Genomic DNA, 23,942 nt, shown 5'->3' on the forward strand with positions numbered 1-23,942 from the left:
TTTTCATAGTTTTAAGATTTGGACGATCTAGCCTTTGAAATAATGGACAATTTGTCCTGTTTGGACCACGAATAGTAATTTAAATGAAACCATCTGTGAAGGGGGGGTGGGTACATTTCTCAGGTAGAAATGCTAATATATCTGAAATGGAAATAATAAAACTGGCTGATGGTTTGTATATCAAAACGTCTCTGGATTATCTGTGTTGTAAAAACTGTGAGTAGCCAGATTGTTCAACCAGTGGCCAGTTTCTAGATTGGCAAGTCTGTGGCCAGCCAGATTTAGATGAGAGACTGTGCAAAGGACATCATCCCCTCATCTGAGCAACACAGGCGGTTTGTCAGAGCACAGCTCAGTCAGTCAGCCCTGAGCCCATCTGCTCCATAGGCTTACAGCAATGCCCTGGAAGACAGGGGGGCAGTTCAGCGTGTGTGTGTGTGTGTGTATGTGTGTGTGTGTGTTTTTTTTGTGTGCTGTGTCTAAAGGCGGTGTGTGTTACATGTGATAAGACAGACGAATGCTTGCAGACTGCTGGTGAGGAGGAAGGGACAGAAGGAAGTGAGGGAAAAGCTGTGGGGAGAAAGGCGTGGGTTTTTGACGGCAGTGAAAATGAAAGCAATCTAGAGCGAACGAGAAGGTGTGAAAAAGAGTAAATCTGTTGTAAACAGTGCACTGGGGAGACGGAGACGAAATATAAAGAAGCAGAGGAAGTTGAGAGCTTGAGAGCAGCAAGTGGGGAGGAAGACTGCGTGGAGGAGGAAGAAAGCTAGAGTTTAATTTCTTTTTTTGCATACATAAAGGAAACAAGCCAAGGCTCTAGATGAGGAGAGGTAATGGAGGAGGAGATGTGTGTCAGATAGAGTGTTTGATGCATGTGTTTATCCCAGAAAAAGGTGTGAGGGTGTAAATGAGTGTGAATATGTGAGGCATATGTGTGCAAAATTAATAATTGTCTACGACTGTTAGAATTTTTTTTTCTGAGCTTTGTTTTAAGTTGCTCCTTCAAGTGAGAAGTAATTGAATAATTTGTCAGTCACTGAATGCCTGTGAGTGCCGAGTGTTTGCGAGCGAACACGATCACACACACACATACACACACACATAAACAATTATATGTATGTGTGTCACGTAATTAATAATAAATAGTTTATATATGTGTGCATGCATGCGTGTGTGTGAGTGTGTGAGTGTGTGAGTGTGTGTGTGTGTGTGTGTGTGTGTGTGTGTGTGTGTGAAGCAGGCTAACCTTGCCCTAATTACACTCTATCTATTCCATCAGTGCTGTGCTCTGGCCTATTTTCACAGCTATAAATTTACCACTCTCCCCTCTGTTGTGATAGATGACCCACTCATTTTAGCCCATCTCTGAAGACTGCGAGCCAGAAAGGAAGTCAGTGAAAGACAGTGGCACCACTTCACTGCTTATTGTGCCAATGGAACTTTCCATGTCCTGAAAACTATTTCTGGTTTTGAAGATGGTACATTAAAGAAGTATGGTGTGTTGTTGTTGTTGCTGCCATTTTTTTTTTCAGATGAGGAAAGGCTCGTATCCGGAAAAAAAAAAGAAGAAGGTAAATGTGCCACTTGGAGATCTTGAGTGTTGCTAGTGTTTTACACATAAGAAAGCCGCTCTTTCTTGTTGCTATTTTGCGGTGTACAGATTATGCATTTGTGGTCCTGATTAACATACAACATAAAATCTTAGCAGTGGCTAGAGACTTCAAGCATCTTTTCTCTCTAAAGATAAATAATGCTCTGAAAAACTACCAGGTTTCTAGTTGCTATTCTGTCACTGTTGCTGACTTCTAATACGCCCGGAGGGGGCAAGTAAAAAAGTCAAGTGTCAATAAAATGTCACACTCTTATATGGCTCAGGTCTGTATATACACTGTTGCTGTCAAATGCAAACTTTGTGTGTCATAAAACCTCTAACCCCATGGTATTCTAATATCCAGTATTTCTGAAACAACTCAACGGACTGAATGTGAATGTGAGTCCTCAAACATCATGCAGACAGATCAGCCAACTTTGAATTCAAGAGTAAAAATACATTAACAAAATCCCACTTGTAGGTCCTTGGTAAGAAAGCAGTGATAACCAATCATGTTTTGCATGTTTATGTAAAAATTGTTGATTATACGCCAAGTTATTTCTCAATTAATTTTATGATCCATACAGTTAACAAACACAGAAGCTCTTTCTAAATGTTTGCACCGCGGTTCAGATCCAGAGCCAAGTCTGACTACAAATCAACACCAAAGCAATGGATTTGAATCAACCAGAGCTACTGTGGATTTGAAAACGATAACAAGAGAAAACATTTATTCATAAAGCCGTATGATGATATACAGGATGTAGTTTATTCTTTTGACCTCAACCTCAAATCTACTGCATGTTGTAGCAGTCACCAACTTAAACCATCCACTCCCTCCCCTTTGACCTTGTCGATGTCCCTTTGTTTTGATTCTGTTTCACGTGTAAATGTGAAGGAAGACAACTGCATGGAAGCAAAGGCAGTTACAAACACAATGACTTCAGGCGAACTCTAGTGGGACCACTATTTCAAAAGAGCTGACGGAACATTAAAGGATAAATTCAGATTTTATCAAGTCTGTCTTTATACAATACCCACATGCCTTTACACACACTGAAAGAGTTATTTTTCTTTGTAATCATTCAACATCTTCAGACTGGCTGTTAAATAATCCCTTAATAGCTTGACTCGAGAGTGGGGACAAAATCCAGTCCCTGTTCACTGCACAAACATGTTTTAAAGTTCTACGTTGCTTCAGCAGTCTGAGATAGTAAAATGGAATGGGTATCTTCCAACATTTTGAGTCTTTTGAGCTCAAAATCCCTCTTTGTGTTTCCACAGACTGTCTGTTCTCGCTGATCTACAGGAGAGAGAGTAACTTTAAACACAAAGTAACACAATTTGGTGCTAAACAAGACTTTTACCTTGGAAGATACCCACTTGATTTGTCTAATTCAGACTGTTGAATCCTCACAACAGCGAACTTTGGAATGCATTTTTGCACAAATTGTATAAAGACCGACTTGAACTGAATTGAAAAAAAATTTAATTTTCCTTTTAAATATTAAATCTGCAGGAGGCAAGAGTAGTGGGTTTGCTCCTTGAATTAGAACCACATTTGAAAGGCTCAAACACTGAAGTATATTACTAACTATAATATAACCAATCTGAACCCAAATTTAAGCTTAAGACATGGCGGGCAGACTATCCGTCAGACATGGCCTAGTGCTACTTTATTTGAGAGTGTATTTTTCATAGTTGGGAATGAGACAGGGATGGGTGTCTTCCACTGGGTGCTGCGCACAGTGAAGCACAGAGGGAGGAGAGGGTTGTGTGCTACAGCTGTGGCCTCTATCTCTAGATTCAGGGCAAATCAGAGGGACTAATGCAAACAGACAGAGAGATGTGCACATACAGTATACATGCCCACACACACAAACACCCTCATACTTTTTTTTTATGAATGCACATATATTAAGAAGCAAAGATACAATTCAAACACATAGTCTCACACAGACAGTAAAGATCCACTTCAAAAGCATTATAAAGAGATTCAGACCAGTGTTCAGCCAGTCTTTCATGTTTTTGAGTACAACTACTGTACAACTTGAGGTTGACCTCCAGAATACAAGAAATAGTTCAATGAAGGGAAATAAGGGAAGGGAGAGCTCTCAATCTTATTCCTAAGCTTCAGCTCAGTGACATCCTGTGCTGTCTGCGAGTTGCTGCGTTGCATGTGTATGAGCTATGAACAGTCACCCACACCCTGTTATGAACAACCACGGCACAGCTATAAATCCCACCGGGATAAGCCGTAAACCTCACCCACTTCAAAATGCCCTTGGCCTGACACACAATAGCCATAGTTCAATTTAACATATCCACACAGCCTTGAACCCCCCACAGAGGAAACAGCAGGGCAATGAGATTTCCTGCTGTTAAAGGAAAGGGTGAAAAGTCACTTCCTGTTGAGATGTGAGGGGTGGTCATGTGACAGGGGAGAGAGGACAGGGGTCCCTTCTGGACGCCAAGTGGGTCAACCCTGTATTCATGCCTCACAATCCCCTCGTGACGTCACAATAATAACCCTAATGGCCGTCTGTCAACCTATCAACCCGTCAACTGCCCGGGGATGAGCTGTTGTCTTGACAACAGTCATAAAGCCGGTAGGACAGGCAAAGATGGTACATACATCCGGTTTTATATCACACAGAGCTCTGAATTTTAGAAGATGTGAGCTACGTTGGCTCGCTATGTGGGCAGAGCACATTCCTGATAAACAACAGATCGGCAAAGCGTAGTTCATCAAAGGTCCTTTTTCAGCAGTTTGCTAATAAGACCCAAACACACAGTACAGCTGAGAATGATGTTGGCAGCTAAAAGGATGTGTTAAGGAATCACCAAAGTGATTACAGTTCATTCTGCGGGGGACATAATACAATAGGTTATCAAATTACCGCTTGGATTGGTATCATATTAAGTATCAAACTGATTCAAATGTTCACCTCAGTGTCTTTACAGTCAACAATGACACCACAATTGGTGATAACTATCTTTTCAGTTTCAGTTTTCAGATGACATTGTAAACTTCAGGACCACATGTAACTCACTCCCTGGGAACCCTTTCTCAGATTTGAATGTTTCCTTCAGGTAAAGCATTGCACCTTTGAATTTTAGCTGCTGACCTCAACTTCCCTGCATTGTAGAGCTTCCAGGCTCATACTGTCTTGATCATCTTTACCAGGTCATCTGCTCTGTAATTAAGACATTTTTTCTCTGTCAGTTCACTTTCCCAGCACAGGAAAGAACTGTACATTCTACCATTATATGAAAACACGAGTCCTGTTGCTTCTTGTTGGGAAGGTGAAATGGCTCAATTCATGTTGTAGAACCCGTGGAATTGTGAGTTTGACATGTTCCCCAAGGGCTGAGCAGTTACTGATTCAATACACAGAGGAGAAGATGGAATAATAGGAAAACTAAGTTAAACCTTAGACAGTTGAAAAGGGTGCCACACAATGAAAATGAGAAAAACAGAGGCTTTTACATATTTTCCAAACTCACAAAAGCATAGGTTTATTTAGCAATATTTGCATTTACAACCCAACACTGTGTTAATAGATATAAAAGCTGTAAACACTGAAATAAATGGCTGCTGTTTTGTTATGATTTGTAAATTAGTCATTTTTACTACTTTATCAGTACTTAGGCCAAATCCACTCTAATATTAGTTTTAAAACACATCACATTTGCTACGCTCACGCCTGGCATCCACATTATTTCAGAGTTTCTGAGCCCTTAAAATGGAGACTTCTCGAAACGTTGCTGACTAGCGGTCGGCCGATTAATGGCATTTTTTCATAATCAGCATCGGCCAATTAAAATGCTCACAAGACTTATTAAACAAAAAACATATGCAGACACCATAGACAGAGACTCTACGCAAATAACAGTGTTCAATAAATGTTAATTTACATTCAGCAATTTTTTAATATTTGTTATTGTTATTGTTTGGTGTGCATTTTAGTCTGGATGGGCAGAAAAAGAGACTTTTGGAAACAATAACGCTGACACCCACACTCACTTCATGAATGAGTCTTATCAGTCACATTGTATCCTTCCCTGATTCGTCACGCTCCTATCACGTGACCCTCGACTAACAGTACGGATAATGAATTAGAAACGCTGCTGACCTTGTCTTTGCTAGCAGCTGTAGCGCAGTTAAATTCTGCACTTTATAATGCAAAAACTGCCTACATGCGTAGGAGTCAAGCTAATGATCATCAATGAAATATGATATGTGTTTTCAGACGCGTTACTGTGGATTGAGATTATTTCTGATACGGAGCTAAAATACCCGTCTGGACTGAGATTGCGTTCATTTTAAAATGCTGTTTAACATATCAGTGTGGACATAGCCTTAATCAGCAGTCTCCCATAGGGTTTCCCTCCCACTGTGGTTTGAATATCATCACTGGGACTCATTACCTTGTTCAACTGCACTGAAGCAGGTAATGTGGATCTTTGCTGAAAGGATTTCTGACTCAGAGAGGATGTTGACCTTGACATAGTAACACAGAGTGACATTAATTAATTTTTTACATGTTCTATTCACGGTGTGAGTGGGCTGTGTGTTTGTGTGAGAGTTTGTCCTCATATATTAGAACATATCCATTTAACAAATGTTTTCTCTGGCGTGACTCATCAAAAAATACACAGATCTCATCTCATCTCTGGGGGAAACCAACAATTCATCGATGTTTTTTAGGCATCATAAATCACAAAAGGCAGAAAATTAGGGTGGTTCATGCTTAATTTTGAATCTGTTTGTGCACAGCAAATTACAGGCAGCGAATAAGATGAAATAATTCTGCATTCTTCAGAAGTGATTCCCAGTCTATATTTAATGTGTAGGACAGTAAAGAACACTTCTGCACTGTCCTAGTCAGACTAAAAAGTGTTTCCATGCCTACTTTTTACTGTCTGCACACACGGGAAGCTTTTTAAACAGCACAGGATGAGCACTCTATAATGCAAGCGTGTTGAGAGACAAGACACGGGGGAAGGAGTGGAGAGACAAAAGAAGTTCTACACTGTGATTCAGTGAAATTGCCACAGTCTCCTTCTCTGTTTGTGCAGACAGCTAGGAGAGAGTAACGCATCAATCACAGCTGTCCTTTACAGCCCTGCTCTCCTCCCTACATTCTCATTCACAGTGCGAGCTCAGCTTTGATCATAGTGTTTCAATATTGTGGTCGTATCCTTTTTGCCTTTCCCCTGTGAAGCTATCATTGATCTGATTATCCTCTGACAAATGCAGCGTGTCTCACTTTGACCCAATAAGCAAAGCATGAATTAATCCGCCACAGTGAAGCTTGTATGATTAATTTGTTATCAAGCGACGGCGCACCTTTTGTGCACAGTTACTGTACAAAAGCCAGAGTCAAATGCAACCTCCAGATCCAATTCTAACACCTCTAGCATAGCCTATTGTGAGTGTGATCTCAGCTTCAACCTCTCATCCTCCACGCTCTGGAGACTCCCTTCTGGGTTCTTATGGGAAGGATTGAGAGGAAACCTGTGATTGGAGCGTCCTGTTATCTCCTAACCACAGCAACGTGGCTGGCAAGACCCCTGTTTCTGCAGAAAAGTGGCAATATGTGTGTCCATGTGTGGGTCTGCTGAGGTGTCTGTGTGTGCAAGTGTGTGAATGTCAAGAACTATATTTGCATGGAAATGCATGTCTCTCTGAGTGCACATGTGTTCATGTGATATAGGATGTGTTGCTGTAAATATTTGAGAGAAACTATAAAGACAGACTTGTATGTGTGTGTGTGTGTGTGTGTGTGTGTGTGTGTGTGTGTGTGTGTGTGTGTGTGTGAATGAAGGACAGTGGCTTGACATTGTGTGTGAGAAGTGGTCGTGTTTGTCGGTATAATCCTTAAACTGAATCTGGTGCAGTGCTGTGTACAGAGTTTCAAATTTCCATTAAAATGAAGAAGAAGAAGAAGCCATATAAAAGCTTAATCTCTATTTCTTGTATCTGCCTCTCTCCAGAGGCAGATCCACATGTTCATGATGTTGTTGATGGGATTTGTACAACTTGTGCTCACTGATATTTAGCGATTCTAAGACCCTCTCAAACACAGCATTCACTCCTTCTATAACAAACATAATCTTGCAGACACTTTGTAATTAGTGCCACGGGTGCTCAGCTCCGAGGCACTCCTCTATAGCTAGAATAGCTGAGAGGAGTGCCTCGGGGCAGAGCCCCGAGGCATCTATTAATATTCTGTTTCGGGTTTATTATTCTTCCGCCAAATTTCGGCGCGTAACTTGTCCCGCAGCTTTGAGAAAACCCCGGTAATATATACATCAAAACGTGCGTCTTGATCCCGAAAGGGGTGCTATGACTTTTGGTGTTAAAATTCCAATTTTTCCCAAAGTTATTCCCAAAAAACTGGGAATAAATAATGCATTAGAAATGCATTGGAATTTTCTTTAGAAACCCACCTTTTTTCTACAAAATTGCACCTTTTTTCTGAGTCACCCAGCTCTCTCATACCTGCACGTAGAAATGTGATTCAAACTATAAAACGGAGGAAAACTTCTGCTCTCTCAAAAAGACAGGAACTGTTTTTACATAACATGTAAACTTTTTAAACTGTGAGCACTCAAAGGAGGAGTGCAAATCACTTTTTCTTCAAAGTTAGAGTGAAAGCGTCAGTTGGCTAGAGTGCGTGAAGCAGTAAAAAATAACCTTTATTTTTATTTTTAACTCGAGCTCGCGGCCAAACCGTAAAAAGGAGACAAATAATTCTTTCTGAAAATGTAGACATAGTTGTTGGGATTCATAAAATGTAACTTTGACAGGCAGGGTCTGCACAAAATTTAAACGGGGGTGCCGAGTCCGGCAGCAATACCTGTCTCACTCTCATTGACACCTAATGTAATCGTCTTTTTTTTTCAAAAGAATCTCACTCTGTCTTCGCACTGAGCTTACGCACTCATTTTAAGGAATATCTGAATAAAATAGAGACTGTAGAAACTTCTGGCTTCAGTGTCTGGCACGGTCTTTTCGGTTTATGAAAAGAAGTAACGGTTTTCTCATAATTTGCAGTTGTTTGAAGCCATGTAGAAGCCAAATTCTGGGCAGATTTTCACATTGCCATGGCAACGGCAGCTCCTGACCTGTGTGCGTGCCTGCGTGCGCCTAGCAACCAGATAACCAACTCTCCAAGCTCTGCTAGCTTTACATTAGCCGCATGTTAGGTCTTAAATTACATTTAGTTAGGTCTTAAATATGTAAGTCCATTTACTGCTTCCTTCGTAGCTTTTTTTTTTGTTTTGTTAAAAGAGTGAATGAAGTTGTGACGGTCTCCGCTGAGACAGAGAAGAGGAGAAGCTACTAGCCCTCTCTCGCTGTCACTTCTAGTCGCGTTGCTCTCCTCCCCAGTAATGTTAAATTTAGCACAGAAAAAAACATAATAGTGGTAATTTAAATAGCGGTTCATGGGATTTATTAACCCTCAGGGGTCCCTCTGTCCTTTTTTGGACATTTTCTTTACTTTTCTTTTTTGATTTGCTGATCATTTTGGCTGTGTTACAGCTGAAGGTATGGATTTCTGCAAGAAAGTGTCTTTTTTTACATATTTTTAAAATCTAATGTCAGTTACTGTTACAGGTCTATTATACACTGGTAACACATTTTGTACCCTCTGGGGTTCCTCGCGTCCAAAAAAGGACACACAAAGAAAATGCTATAAAATCATCATATATCAATATTTTTTTCTCCTTTTTTTGCATAAATCTCTTAAACCACTTCAGTTCTGCTAAAACCTACCAAATGATTATTAGTTTTCAGGATTTTAACCCTTTAAATGCCAGTTTGAACACATGTTGCCTCTTGTTTTATTAAAAAAAACAAGACAGAATATGAGATATTTCCCACATAATACATGATTGAGGGATGTGACATTGTTTTATATCAGAGTCTTTTATATCAAGACATTTCTCAAAACCAGAATATGATCAGGGTGACTTTTGAACACTGGAAATAAATCATGTACTCATCCCGGCAGTAGCCCCCGTGGCACTCAAAATTTCCCTGGAATTTTCTAGTTATACCATTACGATGCACAATTACACTGCCAGTACTAAAACTCTGTGTCATCTCAAGTCATTTCTGCCTGTAAGTTTGTCCTATAAATCTTATTTTCCTAAATAAGAGAAACACCAAACCAGTAGCAGAAAAATATAGCAAAATTGTTTCCCCTAAAAATTTAAAAATAAAAATGTTTGCAGTGCATTTATTATTTCCACTGAGTTGGAGTTTACTATGAACATTTGTCGACTTTAAAGTGAATCCACTATAAAACATTTTTCTGCAAACTCGCTTATTCAGTGAAAGCTGCATCAAGGTCCAGACTTCGGTAATTTTTTAGAGCTAAAAATAAAATGAACAACTGAAGAAAAAAAAAAAAATCTGCAGTTGAGAACTTCTCCTCCTAGACGAATGAGTGCTTAATTCAGATTAGTTATTTAGTGTCCACTGTGAGTTGTGAGAGAGGGCATGAGTGCAGTTCCTTGCATCATCAGCACTTCAACTGACAGCAACTGGAATTTAAATGGTGGGATGCCTCTGGCCACGAGAGGATACAACCAGCCTTCCATGAAAAGGTAATGCATGTTGTGGAGCATTTTTCAGGGGCTCTTTTCACGTGCGAGTGCATGATGATCATTAGGCTGTTTTGGTGCCCCTCTGGGTCGGTGCTTTGTTAGCCATTGTGGTTGAAAGTAACGCTTTTTCGTCTTCACTTGCTGAGTCTGTCTCTCCAAACCTGCACTCTCCCTGCCTGCTAGTAATGTGCGGGTCAGCCTGAGTTCAGGTAAGCTCGCAAGAAAATACAATAGATTCAGGCGGGTCAGGTCAAAAAGTGACAAAGCAGCTTTCTGACTATGTTATAAATAACCCTTACAGAAACATCTTCCCCTCTCTCTGTCTCTCCCTCTAAAACACACACACCTCATATACCCTTGCTGTCAATAATAAGCATTACTGAAGTATAAAGAAACCTACGTCTATTACACATCTCTCTACACCCAGACAATAATTTATAATGCATTAGGCTGAGCTAAAAAAGACAATATAGACCTACTTCTGTATTATCAAAGGTCACCATTAGGATGTGAGGAGTGCATCTTTTGTGTGTGTATGTGTATGTGTGTATCTGTGAGTCATAGAGAGGTATACTGAATATACGAGAGGCCCGCGACTCAGACACAAGTGATGGTGATGATGAGAGTGCAGGCTGCAGGGAGGGACTGGAAAAACAAAAAGGTGCAACCAAATAATGCGCTGGTGTGACCAACTGAGAAATTGGTAGCCTGGTTACGGCCCTTGCCGCAGCTTCTTATCTTTGCTGTAAGCGGCTCTGACCGACTACATTGCCTCGAGAACTGCTTGAAAGCTACAACCCCAGTTTCCAGGTGCACAGAGAGCCAGTGCTGCCTGGGTTTTAAATGCAAGCACTGATGCTTCTGGAAAACTCGCTGGAAAGTCTCACATCCTCATCCATTATTAATAGCGCCTTAAGCCTTCCTTGTGCGCGGGATGACAAACTAAAAAGCACAAGTGGCAACTCAGTGGCATAATACTGAAGGAAGGGTTGTCAAAAATTTGAATTTCACTAGCTTGTCCTGCAGTGAGTCAACCTTTGATGTCCCATCAGTGTGTTTGCAGGGAAAATAGCAATTAGCTACTAACCAGTGATGTCAGTGGTGAATCCCGTCCCAATGGTTAGTGAGGGGAAGACAGTTAAAGGTTACAGGTTCGAGGCTATACGGCTCTGTGCATGCATGATTGTTTGTGTGGCTTTCGTTAATTAATTTAAAATCAACCAAGTGCTGAGGTGAGGCGAAACACTTACATTGGCAGCTCATTTCTCAGAGGGCTCGATCTGAGAAGGAGGAAGTTTCCTGAAAGAGATAGGAGGAAAACTGTGTCAGCGTTTGTGTCTGCTATGAACCCATAAAACCGTGTCATGCTTTCCTTGTTAACCCACAACAAAACCAGCACATCTTTGCTGCAGACACACACCCACACACACACACACACACACACGCACACACACACACAAACGGAGCTGAGGATAAGGCTTTGCCATGGCGCATTGCGAATCGGGTTAAAATAATCTGATTGAGAACCAGTGCTTGAGGGCAACTTGTGTGCAGGCTGAGGCCAGAGAAGTATCAGAAAGCAGCTCCACCTTGTTGTCTACTTTAATCTCTGCTGCCCTACTTTCTCTCTCTCTTCCGCCTCTCCCACACCTTGGAGCGTAGTACAAAGGCACCGACTCGCTTTAGCACATTTCAATCACAGCAGTCTCCCACTCATCCATATTCCAGTCGCTTTTATAACACCTGCAGTGCTACAGAAGCTATGACAATGTTGGATCAGGGCTCTTTTCACCCCGGGCCTCTGCAAACAGTCGTACACACTCCATGTGTCTTGTCTGATAAAAGAGAAGAGTTTGATCAGCGCTTGGACACAAGATTGTGTTTGAATTGGTGTGCCTTTGGACATTTACAGTCTTTATGTGTATGCTTGAGTTTATTGCATTTATTTCTTGTTGTGTGTGTTAGGTGTACATTACAACCCTGTCAAACATCCATTTTCTAAATTTTTTTTTTATCATTTCCATTGTCAGAGAGGCAGCTCAAGCTTCTCAGCACTGACTACAAAAGGCCCATACTCTGACAAGTGGCATCTACAATCTATGGTAGAACCACTCTCTGAGGTCATACATCAAACTGCATCCCAGCACTCTTGTTTTGCATTATGGATTCCTCTTTTCCTCAAAAATTCAGTAAGGAGACGCCTTTGTTCATTAGTCCCACAAGCACTCAAATACACAGTGTGCAGAAAGGTATAACCTTGATGTTAATATTCAAATGCCGCTGTGTTCAGTATTTTATGCTACTGTTTTATTCCCTCACACATATCCAACTCGCAGCGTGGAAACGGTTGGATATTCTCTTTGATATTTTTGGTATTCATCTGTTGAATTTGATAGTAACAAGCATTCAAAAGGAGTGGATGGCACGCAAACAACACAAGTAATTAATGCAAAAGAACAAACAGCATCAAAACAGAAACCTGTCTGTGAATGTACAGTAGACACATACATGAAATGAATATTCACAAGGTATAACAGAGTGTGTCATAGGGGTGTTTCTTGTTCTGTTTATCGTAGACAAACACAACCATCATCTCTACACAGATCCATCAGTAGGGATTTGGGAGATGAGTCTTCACTCTAAAGCAGCCAATCATTTAAGGATCATGTAAACCTAGAGCAGAACTAGCTGTTTTTTTTTTAGCTGTTCTGATGACCATACTGGAAGGTGCAGCGAAAACCTGATCGTCACGGAGACACAATATTGTAAGGGAATAACTTGGCGCGGTCTTTCCTTGAAGGCATTCATTGTGCTGCATATGGAAAGTAGCTCATTGCGCCCGAACAGTCTGCTGCTTTCCCCACTGTCTCAAACTCAAGGGCTCCAACATGCAAAATCAAATGCTCTGAACCTTAATGACGAAAATGTTTGTTTGTCATTCCAAAATGACCCATGTGGGCATTGTCTGATCAACTGGGAAGACATTGTTGTTCCTCAGTGCTTTTACAAACTGTTGTTACATAAATATTTCATGTCACTGTTTTCTAATGTAGCACCTCTGTGGGTTAAGTTTCTGTTAGTTTTAAGTAATTAAAACCCAGGTAAAACGGGGAAAGACTGCAGTCGTGGTTGAATGAAACTAGTTCTGACAGGCACCGGGAGACAAGAGGTGACAGTAGTCTCTCATGTCATAATCATACCCAACCCTCCGCCCCTAAGCATCTTCACTAAGAGGTTTTTTGGCGCTACAACCTCACGGTACCTCTGCCTTTGCTTCTGAGTGGCAACATATTTATTATTCACAGGGCCACAAGAGGCCTTTGGCAGGACAAAGTCAACAATGATTTTCAACTAATTCACATCAACATGCAGGGGGCTGTGGCTCAGGTGGTAGAGTGAGCCATTCATTAATCACAGAGTTTGTTGGTGGTTTAACATGTTGAAGTGCCCTTGAGCAAGACGCTGAACCCAGCGTGAAGGCCAGTGCCTTGCAATGCAGCTCTGCCATCGTCTGTCTGCTGAGGAAGAAAAGTGCTATGTAAGTGCAGACTGTTTACCATTTTAAGTGTTTGAATAAAAGACCACTGCTGTCATCTCTTGTGTGTGAGGACGGGCTCGAATATTCAAAACTGTGTTTCAAAAGAGGTTCAAAATATTATGATGCAGCTTATGGAGAGTGTCTTGTTATCCTTATCTCATCCAATGTGTCTGTTTGCAGGAGTTATCTGACATGTCTTCAAACATTTGGATGCTACTATTACTATTTGTACAGCTATAGGATGTTAGCAGCGACCCATAACATCCCTGGTCATTAGTCTTTCCTTTAAGTTTGAGTGGCCATCCCAGGTAGCAGGTATTTTAGGATTTGCTGATGATGTTAGGGAAGGAACCATGAGACAAAGACTAAATAGGAAATTGGTTAATACAAATGCAGGATGAACTGGAAAATTAAACTGAGAGATGGTTTGAAAATGTTATGCTGTCCCTGTGGTTGGCTTTAATACCACGATACTGCAGGATGAACCTACTGCCATTCAGCCAGCGTTAGAGGTGGAGGCAATACAAAATGTCATGTTCCTCGAGCACATCATTCAGAATGACCAATGGATGCACCACTCTGCCCTGAACATCCACAGCCATTGTAAAATTTGTAAGAACTGTTTCACCACTGTGGTTAGTTTTGATTTTTGGGACAGAATCAGCAAACACAAAACTCAAAAGTGCTGTGACCTTTTGCCATAAAATGTCAAGGAAAATTGCACAGACGCACAAATACACATACACACACTTCCTAACAGTGCTAAAGGTCATTTTGTATCAGCTTCAAAGTGTTATTCAGAGGAAATGACAAGAACAAAAACATATTCCAACATCCCCTGTTAGTAACCATTAGCAATATGAATCACATTAATTGGACATGGAATAAGGGAAGCAGTAACTGCACATGTATAAGATAAAAATAGTGAATGCTAATGGGTAAAGCTGATTCCCCTTCACTTCTTCCATGTACAGCCGAAGCTACATCAGGAATCCATTACACTTCCTGGGAGAACAGATTCTCGCACATTTTTAAGCTCATTCATAAAGCACAGATGAACTTGAACAGAAGACAAATGAAAGGCACTTTATGGAGTTTTGGGGATGGGATCTATGCCAAACCACTCTTCCCTTGCTTCATTGCCCACTGCAGATTCGAAGGACTAATGTCAAATTGCACTTCGCGGCACTGGGTTTGTTGGGGCAGAGTAAGATAAATTAGAAATGAGATTGGGAAGCAGATTGAGGTATCAGGCTGGGGGGATCTGCTGATTGGGCTCTTCATTTAGAGAATGCATTATAAATGTCTGTTCACTGTGGAGAATCTCTCTCTCTGATGGAATGCATGGACTTTAAATCCTGATGGAAACTGGCCTCAAATGAGAAACAATTACATTAGATTAAATGTTTCCGATCTTGCAGCTAAATTGAGTGCACTGATGATTGACGATTACCACAGCAGATCTTGCAGCAGGAAAAAGTGCAGTTTTTAATTGAACAAAAACAAAAACAAAAAAACAACATTTATTTAGCAAAAATTTCAGCAAGCTATATTTCAAGTAGGGACTTAGATCAAATTGGGCTTTGGCCCCAGACACCTCACCCAACTTCATGTACATGCCAACCTAGTCATATTCATTTTGGTGTTATTTACGGTGGAGAAATCTTTTTTTCCTCCAAGAGGTGACCTGAAAAAAACAGGTAGTGGATCTAATCACGATAAAAGTCTCTGTGGTGCCCTGGTAAGAACTAATGTATTATGCATTACTTACTGAGAGCTCTTGAGGGTCATTATGGTCTGTCCATCCCCTTGTACACAGGGACACAGTGATGCTGTTAAAGCAGGGACTTCTCTTCAGCTTTGCAGAGGTTTAAGATTTACTCAAAGTATATACATTTGTCACAGTAGATTACAAATATTGTAGGTAAGTTGTGACAAGTTACATTTACATTTAGTTATTAACTTTTTGTAACATATGGTTCTTAGAGTAATCTTAATGCAGCATACATTTCACTCATACTCAAGCAGATTTTGAAAGAAAGAAAACAAAAAACAGGTTTTTTGGCATTACACTGGGTTTAGGGATGTAATTGGGTCAGTCATGTACTTTGGTCCGGACTGAAATATCTCAACAATTTGGGATGGATTTCCATTAAATTTTGGTGATCCCTAACTTTTCTTCTTGTGCCACCATGGTTTCAAATGAAATGTCCTGACAACTACGGGATGGACTGCAATCAAATTGTGGTAATAACTTGTAATAATTTTGGTGATCCGTTTATTTTTTAGATCTTTATCAGATCACAATCATTACCCTCAGCTGCACTTTTAATTTTCACTGGGAAGTGTTAGCATGCTAGCATGCTGAACCAAGATGTTAGCATGGAAAACATTATGCCTGGTTATCATCAGCATGTTAGCATAGTCACTGTGAGCATGTCAGTCAGCATGCTGACATTAGCATGTAGCTCAAAGCACCGCCTCACAGATTGATTGTAATGTCATTTACTTTTACCCGCAGCTCTATCAGTCCCCTAATGTATTAAAGTGACATGAGTGCATACTCTCCATTATGCTGAAGCTGCAGTGGAGGATACAGATGAACCAACACATTCCTAGCCTTGAAAATCACTTTCAAACATCACTAGCAGCTCATGCCATCAGACCAGCTCTTAACACTGGTTTGAGGTGAAGTCAGTCCATTTAGACTGTGTTTACGCCCACAGGTTCAACAGTCTATAAATACTGCATCACATACATCATAAGTTACTTGTGAAGCTGAGTTGTCTCTTCACCACATACTTTCTTAATCTTACTCAAGTTGTTAAAGTGATGGCCGCTTTCCTTTTCCTCATTTATTCTGGAGTGTTTCAGAAACGCAAGGATGAGAGACAAAGTCATTTCTCAACCGTGAAATCCAATTACTGAATAACCTGGAGGTCACCATGTACAGGTGCAATATCAAGCAAACATACATTATTTAAAGACTATAACTGCAGTATGTAAATTGTGCACAGTTATGTAGATGTTGTTGAAACTATATTGAACTGAAGAGGAAAATGCTGGTTGAAAAGGCCAACATACGAGAGTCCTTTAGAAAGCTGTTGGGCCATTTCATCAAGTGGACGAGGAGAACTTTGCCCACTTATACAATAAGTAGTATTCAGGGAGCAGATGGGAGGCAACTTGAGTGTGACTGACGATGAATCCCATGAGTGAGACAGTGTGACAACGCTTTTGGAAAGAATCACACGCTCATTCCAAAAAATCTCAGCATGTTATAATTATGCTAATGACTCAGTAGCTGCCAGCGGATATGGCAACTGTATTAAATGTGGTCACTGCAATAATGGATTTTGTGTGTGTGTGTGTGTGTGTGTGTGTGTGAGAGAGAGAGAGAGAGGTGGGTGCAACAAGACAAATGCCAACATTATGTTCATTTATTAATGTTAAATTTGAAAATAATCCTCTTGAATCCCTTTGATCTTGAAACAAAGACATTTATGGTGATATCAATATCATCATGATTTGGTGATTAACAGATTGAGAATAGATGTAATCTGAAGTTTCTGAAGAATAGGAGCGAGTATCTCAGTTTCCCATCTTTAGGGGTTTTGCATTTATCCATCATATTATATTTTGATGAAAGCAGCCTGGAATTAAATGACCAGTGTGTAGGATTTTCTATCGGCAGAAAAGGAATATAATAATAATAATTATTATATTTTCAGTAGTGTGTAATCAACTGATCATTATTATTTATTAGTACAATGATAAATATTGTTTATTTTTCTTTCTGTTATTATTACTATTGTTATTATTGTTACATATTTATCTTTTATTTATTTATTTTTGGACTTTTTTTCTCTTTCCTGACTTTGTATATATTGTCTATATTTGAATGTATATATATAGATATAAGTGTATGTATGTAGGTATGAGTGTACATATGTATATTTCTTGTATATATATATAAAATATATAAAACATGCATTATCATATTTAATCAAGCTCTGTGGGCACAAGTTTTGTATTAGTCATGTGAGTTATCCAGTGACAAAACGAAACTGAGAAAATTAAAATTAAAAGTATTATTATTATTTAAATTTCTCTTTACTTTACTTGGGTATAATTAAAGAACGCCTCAACTTGAACACATATACATTTGAATGCTTTCAAGTCTTCTACCAGCAACTACATGTCAGTGAAAGTATTGAACTCCTCGGCAGTACATCAGAAGCTGTTTGAGGACTACCGCCTGTTTTCATGTTCGTACCCTCCATGCTCCGAGTGAGGGGATGAAGTACAGACAGAGAGAAAGAGAAAGTGGTGGAAAAGCAGCCAGATCAGGCCGTCCTCAGGGCTGAAAAGTTATAAACAAGAATTAGTTGAATAAGTGGATGCCAAGTTTCTGCTCTTGCTAATCTAAGGAGTTTTTGTTTTGGTTCCAAACAAACCACCAAGTCTTCAGGGATGCAGTGTCAGTGCTAGACAAAGATTTTTTTTGTAACAAAGGCCTCTCTCTTTATCTTGTCATTAAACTTTTTATTAGACTCAACCCACACAAAACTCAACAAACGAACAAATACATTTGACTTTAAGAGCACCAGTATTCATTACTCTGCAGCTTTGACATATAGCCTTTAGGTTCTCAGTGTTACCATCACCAGAAATACATCTCAAACACTGACGTCCACTGACCTCATCACCCATGGTGCTTCACACTACTACTACTAAATACAACACTACCAAAAACAAATAAATCAATTAGGTAATTATAATGTACTTAAACATTGGTGCACTTCTGCATTACATATTTGAACGTTACATGAGTAGGACACATAAAAACAACCTATTATACATCTGTCACTTTTTTACACATATTCACAATTACATCATTTTCTTCCGTGGTCCATTTTAGAACCACATTTTCCAAGTTCTCCATAGTCTGATTTTTCTGTATATAACCTATTTTTTCATGGTCATAACTTTACAAACGGCCCATTTGAGGATGGTATAGTTTTGCTTTAGGCGGGTTCTTTCTTTGAACAAGTTCAAAGAACAAGTTCAGAGAACATTTTGAAACAGTTTTGGGAACATCAGTTTCTTATTCTTCAATTTCCTGCAGATGTTTTAATGGGATCACCAAAGGTTTCCTTGAGACAGGATTTCATTAAATGTAATTTCTTTAAACTGATGTCGAGTTTGCCCTAGATAGTTTCTTTCTCTGTTGACGCAGCTCTTAATCAGCAGTTGTATTTCAAACCACTCCTGAGCTTTCTGACAGCTAACTGAATACCTGATTTGTGTTTTGTGCAGGCCAGTCTTAACATTCAAAATCATTCCAGAGGTGATTTATGAAATGACTTTTTGTATATTCTTAAACTTTCACTTACCACATTATTTGAAATAGCGAGTGGCAGCACTAATTTTTTTTATCTTGACTGCAGTCTGCTTCACCATGACACTATTATCTTTGATATTTTGTACATGATTTTGTTTCAAACTGATTTTTTGGTTTGGCAAATTGTACTTTCAGTTTCAGTTTGTTATGTGAATGTTTGGTATATGTTTATTGACTACAAAGATGCACTTGTGTTCAGCTGACTTCTAACCACAAGACTTCATGCTATGAATGCAATAAATTCAACTATAATGTTTCTTTTTTAATTGCAATAAATACAGGTCCTGTATGATCTGCAACTTGATTTTAGATCAATTTGCCTGCTACTTGTCAAACCTTTCTTTTTCTTTGCCTGTGTCATTATTGGATGAAGAAGTTTAGATTTTGATGAACCTCTTAAGGAAACTGGTTGTTGACAGAGAAGATGGTTCCTTTTATTTCCTAGAATTAAAAAGGTACAAGTCAATTAGCCGTCCAAATCAATTACAGACACCCTTAATTAGAATAAATTAGTCTTGATACACCAGTCCCTTGTCTTGTGTACTCAACTCAGAACTTGCAAAAGCTGACTCTCTCCTCAGTCAATATATCTTCTTCACTTGTTTTATTGTTTATGGAATATGAGAAAAGTGTAATTGTAAATTTAAAATTGTATAGTAAAAGATAAAGTACATGCAGCTCAGTGGTTTTCTGCACATACTGTGCAAACAGTCATTGACCAACCAATCAATGCTCTTTCAACCATGTGAGACTGTTAGTATTGTTTAGCCGCCTATATGTGTTTGTATTACAGATTGAATCTTCCATTAAACTGAACATCAAGTATAAGACTTGACGTAAATCTTGAAATACGCTGCCCTCACCTGCACCTGTTATTAACAACAGAACCCATATATGTTTCAGTCGAGGACAGCCGAGTGGCAGACGGTGTAAATGGAGACTGCTGGTAAAATGCAGGCCGACTGTGAACGCAGCACGCTAACTCTGCAGGACCTGGCTCAAGAGAGAGATGCACTGCCTTCAGCTAATACACACACACACACACGCACACAAACAAACACACACTGAGCATACTGTACTTATGTGTTTGTGCTGTGCATGGATGCAGCTATTAAACAGAAACACACAAAAACATACACACTGACACACAAACATGCATCCCGCATGTGCTCGTGCACATGAATAAACACATAAACACACACACACACACACACACACACACACACACACACACAAACACAAACACAGGGACAGAGAAGCAGGCTCTCGAGGCAGACAACACCTGTCCCTCTCTGTCCCGCTTGTCTTTCTCTCATGGGCTGCAGCTATAGCACAAGGTGAAATAGCCGGGAGATATAAAGTGAAATGGAGCTTCATTTTCTGTCACTGGCCATAGGCATACACATACACACTAAACTCATACACAAACACACATGCATGTAAAGACAGGTGACCAGAGTCCGGGACTCCACTGACAGATGGCTAGAGGCAGCAGTGAGGAAGGACTTGGACTAAATTACCACATCATTTCGTCTGACTGTTTTTAAGTGTCAGTAACAATTTATCTCTGCTGCCTCCGTGTATGGAGTATGAAGTGGTAAAGGTATTATTTAGCACCTACTTGAAATTATGATTGAGGGTGGTGAGGTGAAATGGATGGTAATGAAAGGCCACCTTTCTTTCAATTTTATGCCTGTGAAATACTGTCTATCTTTATATCTGTGAGTGGATGTGTGTGTGTGTGTGTGTGTGTGTGTGTGTGTGTGTGTGTGTGCATGTTTTTTTGTCTGTGTGTGTGTGTGCGTGTAGCAGCTTTGTATCCTATTTATTTCAGAATTGTTTAATCAGGGATTATTTAAACTGCTGCTAATGTTTAATGATGATATTACCCAGTCTATTATTGATTTATTAAAGTGGAAATAGACAACTTTTTTTGATTATGATTCGTATGGTTGTTTGTTTCTTGCTTTGGACAGTAGCCAGGCTGGCAGCAGTAGCCATGTTGCTAACACTATCGCTAGCAGCCAGAAACAAACCATTCACTGTCCGTTTGATAATTTAACAAAATATCCCGTGAAACGTACTTTATTCTTCTTAGTGTTAGCGGCGCCAACCTTAATACCACTTGGACACGCTAGGGGGAAAGTTCCCGAGCCTGGGTGTCCCGGCTAAATGGACCACTGGCCAAGTCTCATGCCAAGAATCTGTGTGTCACATCAACCTTATAAGTTGGGGAGCAAAACAAGAATCTGTGACAGGTCAGTCAGACTTTTACAGATTTCACTCAAAGGCACATAATTTCCTAATTATGCTTGCTAACTAATCATTGATCATGCAATCTAACACAAGTTTGGCTAGAGCTGAAAGAGAACAAGCATTATTTCTGAACTATTTTAGCATACACTCCTCTTCTTTTGCTTTTGGTTTTTTATAAAGGCTAAAAGAAGACACAACCCTATAATCTCTTTAGACACCAACTATCACTCCTGTTCCCTGATCACCACGGAAACAGCTTCAGCATGTTGAAAAATCCAAAGTTTGACAGCACTGCCATTCCAAAGCTATGATTGGACAGTCACTATCTGTGGGCGGGCTTAAATTCACTGCAGACATTTTGATGAATGATATGTAATCAATGGATTTCCATAATTATTTTGAATAATGCAGAAGCTGCAAAGAGCTACTGTAGTTAACGTATGTCTGAATGGTAGATACAGAAGCTTATGTACCCCTGTCAGTACAAACAGGATAAAGCTGCTGTTACAAGTTAAAAGAATAACTCACTAATTGTCTGTTACACATTTAAAAAGACAGTGGTCTGTAATAGGATAAAAAATTCTGTGATATGGAAAAATGTGTGAATCATGAGAAACAATTTATAGGATATGTTTAAAAATTGTTTCATAACAGAGAGAGGATTAAAAATGCTAAAATGTCTTTGATTCATTTAGTGTTAATTTCATTCTTCCTTGTTAAAAGTTAAGTATAATAGTATTATCAGTGATCTGCAAAGTGGTCTTACTCTCCTAACCTGAAATCGATTGCTTTTGTCTCCACCCACATATTTAGGAGAAATCAGACATGCTGTTATAATTTTATAATATGAGTTTGAGTGTAAGGAGAATGTGTGCGAAGTTAGTGCGAAGTTTTGCAGAACAGTAGTGTGTATGAGCCCCCGCTTGTTAGCTGAGGTCAACCTGTCACTGCCCCCGCCATTTGTAAATTCACCTGTACACAAATGTTATTGTATCTTACACCGTTGTTCATACATTGTTTATTTAGTAATTCTCATGAGTTTTGTGAGAGTTGCTGAGCTGTAGCTACATGTCGTTTGCCAGTAACAGTAGAGAAAATCAGAATTATATCTGTTGCGGAGGTGTGTTTGTTTTTAAACGGTGTACATACAATTGATTATTCATTCGAGTAAAAGCTCTCACTGAGATAACAACACTCTATCACAGCTGAGCTCTGCAACCACGCAAAACGATTTCATGTCAGTGAAGCTACCAGAGAACAATGTGGCCATTCTGCCTCCCAGCAAGGTTGCAGAATGGCAATGTGGGTAATGGTAAGTGAGCCTGAGGTTAGCAAGCGTCCACATCAGGCTGGTCACTGTGTCCGACTGCTGGGTCTTAATGGTAACATGATTATTTCCCACCTAGTGATGGGACTATGCAATAAAAGTATCACCAAAGAGATGTCTATCTAACAAGGTCGGAAAACAATTGCATCACTGAGCCATGAAAGCAAAGACGCAATATGACACCTCAAATTTTCAATTACACTGGCAGGAAGCAGCCATTAAGCTGCCATTACTGTTATTAAACTCTCTGCTGTCTTTATTGCAGGATGAAACTCTGGAGACACTTTCCAAGCCCCATTGGGAGACATAGACATATACGTGTAACTGAATAAGTCACATTCAATTACATCCCATTGAGACCCACAGCATTACCAATGATGCTATTACCGCTGTCTGGAATATGGCGACGGTACTGCCAACAACCTGGCTATGGCAGTGATTCTCAATTTAACATCCTGTTTATTGGTTTAGAGCAGCTGCTGACGGCAAAAGTCGAAGCTCATTCCATCCTTGCCACTGTGATATTGTTAGCCTTGAACATAGCGTCACCGGGCCCTTTGTGAGTTACAGGCCAGCAGCCTGGCCATTTGAAAGGAGAAGAGAGTACAGAAGAGAGTGGGCTGAGAGGTATAAAACACTAACTGAAACAAATGATGTGCTTGCAGCACCTGACCAGACGGCCCAGATTCATGAGAAGCAAAAGATGGATGAGTGTCGGTGAGGATGCGTGCATGAGAGGAGGGAATTGGATTTTACAGAGGCACACGCACAGAAACAAGATGGATGGATGCAGACCAAGCCATCCTGTCTCCAAGGCTAGTGGCTCTGCTGTCTGATACCTCAGAGGGCTCGGCGAAGGGAGGGCCAGCATGTCACATTTAACAGACAACAAGGAGGGAGGACAGGCACACTGGAAAGTAGGACAAGAACAGGCTGGCCTACTGTAAAAGCCCACGGGATGTTCATAGATAAAGAAAGACCACTCAGACTGACAGCAGAGTGCTGCGTTTACTGAGCTGCAACAATAGCCTGTCAAGACAGCAGGAAAGCAGCACATGTGATTAGAAGCTTTTATTAAAGCTGTTGAAGTTGCTATTTATATTTACTTTTGGCAACGGATTAGTCAGCAGCTACTGTATATTACTGGTTTGAGCTAAAGCTAACTATTATTTACCTTTTCCTTTTTCACAATAGCAATTTACAG

At 40.0% G+C, this 23,942-nt stretch overlaps 1 protein-coding gene across 8 annotated transcripts in view; it reads right to left on the minus strand.

Moving 5' to 3' along the window:
- Window positions 1–23,942, minus strand: part of dlgap4b (discs, large (Drosophila) homolog-associated protein 4b) — a 152,715-nt gene that overhangs the window by 29,861 nt on the left and 98,912 nt on the right. For 7 of the 8 annotated variants that reach the window (XM_056398483.1, XM_056398499.1, XM_056398530.1 and 4 more), the window contains one exon: window positions 11,464–11,512. The exons of the other annotated variant lie outside the window; for it this stretch is intronic. The gene's annotated coding sequence lies outside the window, so the exon portion shown is untranslated. The remainder of the gene's footprint in view (window positions 1–11,463; window positions 11,513–23,942) is intronic. 8 annotated transcript variants of the gene reach the window in all.

Source organism: Seriola aureovittata, chromosome 2 (assembly GCF_021018895.1).
Source record: "Seriola aureovittata isolate HTS-2021-v1 ecotype China chromosome 2, ASM2101889v1, whole genome shotgun sequence".
Lineage (NCBI taxonomy): Eukaryota > Metazoa > Chordata > Actinopteri > Carangiformes > Carangidae > Seriola > Seriola aureovittata.